The following is a 9,474-nucleotide window of genomic DNA, read 5'->3' on the forward strand; positions in this document are numbered from 1 at the left end:
GGAACTATAATTCGCAATGGATGTTAAAAAACAGACTTTGTTGACGTGTGAGGCGAAGAAAAAATTATTGGTGTACGTTAAGACAATCAGAAATCAGACATTGCCAAATTGGCACTTTCCTACATATGCATGCATTCTGGAGAGAGACGCGCTATATCTTCGCCACACCCCCTCTCCTTCTTATTAATGCAACATTTTAAATGATACTCAAGACGTTATCTTCACACATATTTTTGACGCTTTTCACTGACAGCCGCAACTCAATCAGCTAGACCTATTGCCACGCAATAGAAAAAATGATTGGTGTACGTTAAGACAATCAGAAATCAGACATTGCCAAATTGGCACTTTCCTACATATGCATGCATTCTGGAGAGAGACGCGCTATATCTTCGCCACACCCCCTCTCCTTCTTATTAATGCAACATTTTAAATGATACTCAAGACGTTATCTTCACACATATTTTTGACGCTTTTCACTGACAGCCGCAACTCAATCAGCTAGACCTATTGCCACACTGTGCTTCTCAAAACACCACGCTGTGCTTTTCAAAACACAGCAATTTTTTTTGAAAGAAGCTAATGATCCTCTGTGGCTAAGTCATGCTCCATGGTGAAGTATTTTGAATGATTTTATTTAGACAGGAGTAATTATATAATTTTGGCGAAACATCAATTTACTTTAGGGCAATCCAGCATCCTAACAGTGCACCCGCCAACTTTTCTTTCCAATTCGCAAGAGGCTGAAACCATAGATCTGTATATAATGACGAGATGCTCATGTCTCGGCCCTAACAATGGGAGTCTTTGTCCCAAAGGCTGGAATTAAGGCGACAAACTTATTTTTTTATTTGATATTTTTATTTAACCTTTATTTAACTAGGCGTCAGTTAAGAACAAATTCATATTTACAATGACGGCCTACCAAAAGGCAAAATGCCTCCTACGGAGACGGGGGCTGGGATAAAATATATATATATATATATATATATATATATATATATATAGGACAAAAGACACATCACGACAAGAGAGACACCACAACACTACATAAAGAGAGACCTAAGACAACAGCATTGCATGGCAGCAACACATGACAACACAGCATGGTAGCAACACAACATGACAACACGGTAGCACCACAACATGACAACATGGTAGTAACACAACATGGCAGCAGCACAACATGGTAGCAGCACAAAACATGGTACAAATTATTGGGCACAGACAACAGCACAAAGGGCAAGAAGGTAGAGGCAACAAAACATCATGCGAAGCAGCCACAACTGTCAGTAAGAATGTCCATGATTGAGTCTTTGAATGAAGAGACGGAGATAAAACTGTCCAGTTTGAGTGTCCACTTAGGTCTGCATATTATTCCAATAGAAAAGCATTGGGTTTATACTGGACAGAATTTGGCGAGCCCTCTCGCTTAGCCTCTTCCTCTCAAGAGAAAGCATCCGCGCGAGCGAAACAGCGTCCCTCCAAATGTAGCCCATGTATCTGATGATGTCTGAACAGAAATAGTATGACATGCCATACTCTTTTGGTCCAGACAGCATTAGATACATGGTCTACACATACTGAGACAGAGGGGCGCTGTTTCGCTAGTTCAGATGCTTCAACTGAGATTGATGCATGTTTCTGTTGGCCCGCGTCTCGGTCAAATAAATTATACATATTTCTATATTTTATTTGGACGGGCAACGAGGTACAGTAGGGCGAGCCAGCCCCCGTAAGGCTCGCCCATAACACCGGCCCTTCCGTGACCCCACTCTCTGAGGGTCTCTGGAAGAATTGGGATATGTAACAACAAAAAACACATTTCCAATTCACACATGCATATAATACACACTTGTAGCCTACATGTGTAAAATAGGACAAGTATAACCACCCACCAAATTATTATTAATTACATTGTGGGAACTCCATCAATATGAATTGACAATCTAATAATCTGTGCAGCACAACTGCAATATAGGCGGACGGGAACAGAGCCAATCACAAGCGTTATGAAACACTTAAGCAGAGGGCGTTTAGGATCTATCATAATGGTACAAATGCCTGAACAGCTTCCAGCGTCAACTTGTGTATTCCTCTGGACAATAAACTGGTAAATGTCTGGTTTTATTTACAATATAGAATGTATAGCCTGTATTTGAATTAATTAAGTTGATTCAGGTGGTCTCTGTCCCATGTGCTGAAAGACACATTCAGTTGTTACAGCGGCATAGACCTTTTACGAACTCGATAATTATTGCGCTATAGTGACTTGCTACCGGCGGTAATAGAGGGTGCATTGGTTATGAGTTTAATTACACATTCTCCACCACTCTGTAACACGGTAACATGTTAAGTACATCGTGTTCCCACACCAACACTACTCAGATATCTACTGGCCAAAGATACTTTCCTTTACTGATGTTGCCCTCAATAGACCAGTTCAACTTTCAGTTTGATTTGTACAGTCTTTGCGGTGAGGAAAGCAATGCTTGTTTGTTTGTTATGTGATCATCCTAAATAAAATGTAGCTTATTGTTTATTAATGAGCTCATTTAGAGCAATGGAAAACAGACTATGTACTGAAAACATAGAACAGTAGTATAGTACTAACTGGTATACATTACTGACAAAGGACGTAGTGGTCTTGTGTGATGTAACTCTGCTCAGTGTGTGTGTTTGTCTTATACAGGTCATCTGTACTTTAGTGCCTTGGCAACAATGCTCCGTGCCACCACTGCCTTCCTGTGCGCCTATTGCCAGAAGATGAGGGTCTTAACCCCTCCTATGGGCTTCTCCACCTCTACCCTCGCCAACAAGCGGCCAGAGAACCAGCAAACTGTGGACTCCCTTTATGACCTGTCGGTGGACATCCGTAAGGTGCATAAGTTCAAGGGATGGGTGCTGTCAGAGAACTCTGTGTACGTGTACGAGACGGCGGACCTGCTGCGGGACATGGGCGCTGACACTGCTTCCATTGCCCGTGTGCTGGAGACCCACCCCGAGGCCATCCTGTGTCGGCCCGAGGACGTGGCAGCTCAGCGTGACCTCTGGTCCTCCGTATGCCCCAACCGGCGTGAGCTGGTGGGCATCATTGAGAAGTTCCCTGCCTCCTTCTTCACGCTCACGCACCACGCCAACCAGCGTGACAACATCCGCTACCTCCAGAGCCTGCGCCTCAACAAGCTTCAGCCAGCCCGTGGAGAGCAACCTGGAGGTCATCCACATACTGCGAGAGACCTACCTGGACCTGGGCGGGGACGAGGGAAACCTGCGCTTATGGCTCCAGAAGCTGCTCAGCCAGAACCCCTACATCCTGATGCGGCCAGCCATGGCGTGGAGGGACAGTCTGGGCTTCCTGAGGGAGAAAGGCTTCACCACAGAGGAGCTTCTGGTCCTGGTCTCCAGCCTCAGGGCCTCCATCGCAGAGCTGCAGACTGAGGCCATGCAACAGGCTGTGGACTACACCCAGGGGGTGCTTGTGTGCTCTGAGAACAAGCTCCAGGAGATAGTCCTCCACTGCCCCGCTGTATTGTACTACTCGGTGCCCACCCTGGTGGGCCGGTTCAAGGGGCTGCTGGACATGGGGGTGAGCATGGACCAAGTGAGGGAGACACCCAATGTGCTGGAGCTCACCACGCAGATTGTGCTCTACCGCATCCAGAAACTGGCCTCCTATGGCTATGTTGTGCGCGGTGGCAGCCTGGACGTTATCGTCGGCACGAAGAAGGACTTTGAGATGACCTATGGCAAACTGCAGCTAAGGCAGCAACGACCACTCTTCAACCCTGTCGCCCCCCTCAGGACCGCAGAGGATTGAATGTTAACGGACCACATCTTAATGTTTTAAGGGGATGGGATGAATGCTGCACAGTTGCAGAACAAGCTATGGGTGTTTTACTGTAGCTATTGATTGAAGATTGAGGTCTTATGACGTCTCTGTTGCCGTGAGCTATACATTTCTCCAATGACTCAGTGTATTGTGTATAATGTGTTTGCTATGGAGATCTGTCTCCAGAAATAGGTGGATCAGCCAATCATTGTCAGGGAATCGCTGTGTTTGTTTCAATTAGCCTGAGTCACCTATCAATAGCCACTGTTCTATACTCTATAGCATGAGATGAGAAATAATCATGTGCAAGGTTTCACATTTGTATCCATTGATGAAATGGTATCCCTTGCACCTTATGGTTTAAATGTGTATGAACTCTACTGATAGCATTATGGAGACAGAGTGAAATATCCAAGTGTTTCACACAGTTATGCTAAAAACTAAATGGAATCATTGTAAAGAAAAATGTAAATACAGGTGCTGTGTGATATTATTAAGTTTAAGCTAACTTGCACACATTTTGGTGTAGTTCCTTGTAGGCTGGATTTACTTGATAACATCAAGTTTGAAAAATAAAACTTCTAACAGATAAGTCGTCTGTTTGAAATAGCATTTATTTGTGACTTGCCACCGGACAGCTCTTTACCTATACCTACACTCTTAGAAAAAAGGGTTCCAAAAGGGTTCTTTGCCTGTCCCCATAGGAGAACCCCTTTTGGTTCCAGGTAAAACCCTTTTCAGTTCTAGGTAAAACCATTTGGGTTCCATGTGGAACCCTCTGTGGAAAAGGTTCTACATGGAACCCAAAACGTTTCTACTTGGAACCAAAAGAGTTCTACCTGGAACCAACAAGGGTTCTTCAAAGGGTTCTCCTATGGGGACAGCCGAAGAACCCTTTTAGGTCCTAGATAGTGTAGTATCTGAAAGTCTATGATTTTGCTGACGTTTGCAAATGGTGTGTTAGAGGAACTTGGCTCTGCTTGCGGAAACATCTGGAAAACATTACTATAGGGGCCCCCTAAAACAGAGGAGAGTCTGCTATGTAGAGGCCAGGGATTGGTCTATTAAAATCACGCCATATTATGTTACATAGGATATAAATACCATGTTTTGAACAAAGGACGGAGAGAATAACATATTAGAGATTGGGTCAGTTGTTCTCCGGATTTCTGCAGGAGTCTGTAAATTGATACTGTAATCTTTGATGTAATAAACCATTATAATCAAGGACAGTGTCAGCGGATTTCTTGTCATCACAGCATATCAGCATCGTTGTCTTGACACCACAATAGCACCTTTTTTTTCTAAGAGTGTATGCAATTTAGAATGCATTTGATCATAAGCACATTTCATGGCATCAAAAAACACTGTACAATTCAAAAAGTTCAAACTTTTAACAAAGAAAAAAGCTACACAGAAGGATATAGATATTCACAGTTTTTAATGATGTTTAGTGTCACGTTGTCAGACTTGTGACATTCACCAGGAAGAGCATTCCTTCCGGGGAGGGACAGTAGTGTAAGACCTGGTTCAAGTTGTTGTAACATGATACCCAGCCACATGGTTATCATTCCCCCACAACTTAATTCAAGGCTAAAAATAGCATAGCATGATAGAAAAAGGTTTATTCAAAAAAGGATATCCATCTGTTTGCACTGTTACTTAAAATTCTAGCTAAGTCTGCAAAATGTAAATTATACTTACTATAACAACTCACACATACTGAAAATGAACAGAGAGTGATGGATAAATAAATTCTCATATAGTTATTAAGCAGTTCTATGTATTAATACATAATAATGCATCTAAGTAATACACTGTAACAAAGGTTATTCACGGATCAGCTGTGAAGACTGAGGTAGGCCTACTGTAAGACGTTTGTTGCGTTCATTTCAACAATATTGGTAACCAATGAAATAAAGCCAGTGAGAAAAAGAGAAGTGTCTAGCCATCCAAAATCACAAATGTTGAGGAACACTGAACAAAAATGTAAACGCAACATGTGTTGGTCCCATGAAATAGAAGATCCCAGAACTTTTCCATACGCACAAAAGGCTTATTTCTCTCAAATGTTGTGCACAATTTTGTTTACATCCCTGTTAGTGAGCATTTCTCCCTTGCCAAGATAATCCATCCACCTGACAGGTGTGGCATATCAAGAAGCTGATTAAACAGCATGATCATTACACAGGTGCACCTTGTGCTGGGGACAATAAAAGGGCACTTTAAAATGTGCAGTTTTGTCACACAACATAATGCTACAGATGTCTCAAGGTTTAAAGGAGCGTGCAATTGGCATGCTGACTGCAGGAACGTTCACCAGAGCTGTTGCCAGATAATTTAATGTTAATTTCTCTACTATAAGCTGTCTCCAACATCGTTTTAGAGAATTTGGCAGTACGTCTTAAATCCGCAGACCATGTGTATGGCGTCGTGTGGGCGAGCGTTTTGCTGATGTCAACGTTGTGAACAGAGTGCCCCATGGTGGTGGTGGGGTTATGGTATGGGCAGCTATAAGCTGCGGACAACGAACACAATTGCATTTTATCGATGGCAATTTGAATGCACAGAGATACCATGACGAGATCCTGAGGCTCATTGTTGTGCTATTCATCGGCCTCCACGTTTCAGCCTGATAATGCACGGCCCCATGTCGCAAGGATCTGTACAGAATTCCTGGAAGCTGAAAATGTCGCAGTTCTTCCATGCATACTCACCAGACATGTCACCCATTGAGCATGTTTGGGATGCTCTGGATCAACGTGTACAACAGCGTGTTCCAGTTCCTGCCAACTTCCAGCATCTTCACACAGCCATTGAAGAGGAGTGGGACAACATTCCACAGGCCACAATCAACAACCTGATCAACTATGCGAAGGAGCTGTGTCGCGCTGCATGAGGCAAATGGTGGTCACATCTGATACTGACTGGTTTTCTGAACCATGACCCTACCTTTTTTTAAAGGTATGCATATCTATATTCCCAGTAATGTAAAACCATAGATTAGTGCCTAATGAATGTATTTAAATTGAATATTCATTGTGTAACACTCATGTGTAACTTTAGATATGTTCTCTGAACAATAGTGTTGTTTTCTATGTTTACTAAGTGACATACTGTACATACGTCAGTACAAACACCAGAGAATTAAGGACCCCATGGAAGCGAAACAAATATCAAGATAGTCCACCTGTTGGTTCTGGAATGAGCAACCGATCCTGTCTGTATTGTAGCTCAAAGACTTGCATGACTTCTAATAATTCTAGGGATAGTTTGAGATTTTTGCAACTAAGCCCTTTTTTCTACTTACCCAGAGTCAGATTAACTAATAAATACAATTTTTATGTCTGTGTGATGTTTGAAGGAAGTTGAAGGTACATTCGTTTCTGGAGCCATTGCTAACTGAAAGTCTACAGGGAGCAGGTAGTATGCTACCTTCAACTTTTAACTTTTAAAAGGGTTTAGTTGCCAAAATCTTGAATTATCCCTTTAAACCATGCTAGTAAAATGATGGCTCAATAGTATGTGTTATCTACACTACAACCTGTAACTTTGCATATTTCCCAGATGGGACATAGTACTCCATGTCATACTCATCATCCAATGTCCTTGTCTGTGCCTCCACCCACTCCTCTTGGATGTTTCTGTAGGCCTCTGGAAAGTCTGTACCAAATGCCATGGTTCCAAGAACGATCCTCAAAACAGGATGCATTGTATCCTTAATGACTTGAAGAAACCAGTATTTTACTTGGGGATCAGCAACAGCAGGTTTGGGATTTTTCTGGTCTGTAAGAAAAGGCAGATGGAAGTCAGTGGTTATCACTTTTAAATAGGTACAGTATAGCTATTTTCATGGTAACATAACTGCATAATAAAGCATTTTGATTTAAGCTATGACTTATTGAAGTTAGGATTGTTTTGTTCTGAGTGAGCTCAAACCTCTGGTGATTTAAATTCCCAAAAAATGTAAATAGTCATGCTTGCTCAAAATAGACTCAAGAAAAAAACAATCTATCTATAGAAGTTTTGATTGAGTAAAACAATTATTTTAAATCTTACCATAACATTTGATGACTATAATGAATGTAACTAAAATCCCCAAAATAACAAGGGAGATCATCAATGTTGAATATTTTGAAAGGTTCTGCCACAATGTATTTGGTGATGAGTGTATGTACTTTCTATCAACTGTGAAGCCATCTGTAACAAGAGATACTCATGAGAAACAGCAATCAAGAATTCAATCAGTCAAACATCTACAGTACCTTGCAAAAGTATTCATACCCCTTGGATTTCTTCACATTTTATTGTTACAAAGTGGGATTAAAATAGATTGAATTGTCTTTTTTTTCAACAATCTACTCAAAATACTCTGCCAAAGTGGAAGAACATTTTAAACATTTTTTTAAAGAACAATACAAATTTGATAACTAAAATAGTCGTTGCATACGGTAAGTATGAAGCCCCTTTGTTCAGGAAATGAGTCCAGGAGTAACATTTGGCTTAACAAATCACATAATAAGTTACATGGAATCACTATGTGTGAAAAAATAAGGGTTGACATTATTATTTTAATGACTTACCCTTCCTCTGTCCCCCATAAATACGATATCTGTAAGGTCCCTCAGTCAAGCATTACATTTCAAGCACAAATTCAACTGCAAAGACCAGGGATCTTTTTGAAAGCCTCATAAAGAAGGGCAATGATTGGTAGATGGGTAACAATAACAAATCAGACGTTGAATATCTCTTTAAGCATGGTCAGGTTAATAATTATGCTGTGGATTATGTATTAAACCACCCAGAAACATCAAAGATACAGTCATCCTTCTGAACTGAGCTGCAGAAAAGGAAGGAAAATGCTCAGGGATGTTATCATGAGGCCATTGGTGATTTTAAAATTAAATGGCTGTGATGGGAGAAAACTGAGGATGGATCAACAACATTGTTGTGACTCTACAATAATGACCTACATGACAGAGTGAAAAGAATAATACAAATACAGAATAAAAATATTCCAAAACATACATCTTGTATGCAGCAAGGCACTAAAGTAATACTGAAAAAATAAAAAAAAACACAGCAAAGGAATTCACTTTTTGGCCTAAATGCAAAGCCTTACGTTTGGGGAAAATCCAACACAACATATCACTGAGTAACTGCCTCCTTATTTTCAAGCATAGTGATAGCTGCATCATGGTATGTGTATGCTTGACATCGGCAAATACTGGGGAGTTTTTCAGGATAAAATCCTAGAGGAAAACCTGCTTCAATCTGCTTTACACCAGACACTGGGAAACCTTTCATCAGGACAATAACCACGAAATGCCAAAAACAAACTGTGAGCCATCATATTCATACAAAAAATACCTAATAATGAAGGAAAAGCATTGTAATTTAGAATTTTGTAAAGTTAGTGTGGGTGAGGTGGAAACATTATTGTTGTACATCAATAATGAGAAACCATCTGGTACTGAAAATGTAGATGGAAAGCTACTGAGGATATTCGTCATATCTTCAATTTGAGTCTTGAGAAGGAAGCAAAAGTCATTCCGCTACCCAAGAATGGTAAAGCATCCTTTATTGGTTTTAACAGCTGACCAATCAGCTTACTGCCGACTCTTAGCAAACTTTTCGTTTGA

At 41.1% G+C, this 9,474-nt stretch overlaps 1 pseudogene; it reads left to right on the forward strand.

The window, feature by feature from the left end:
* Positions 1-2,020: 2,020 nt before the first annotated feature.
* LOC121543951 lies at positions 2,021-3,820 on the forward strand (annotated as a pseudogene).
* The last annotated feature ends 5,654 nt before the right edge of the window (positions 3,821-9,474 follow it).

Source organism: Coregonus clupeaformis, chromosome 24, assembly GCF_020615455.1.
Source record: "Coregonus clupeaformis isolate EN_2021a chromosome 24, ASM2061545v1, whole genome shotgun sequence".
NCBI lineage: Eukaryota > Metazoa > Chordata > Actinopteri > Salmoniformes > Salmonidae > Coregonus > Coregonus clupeaformis.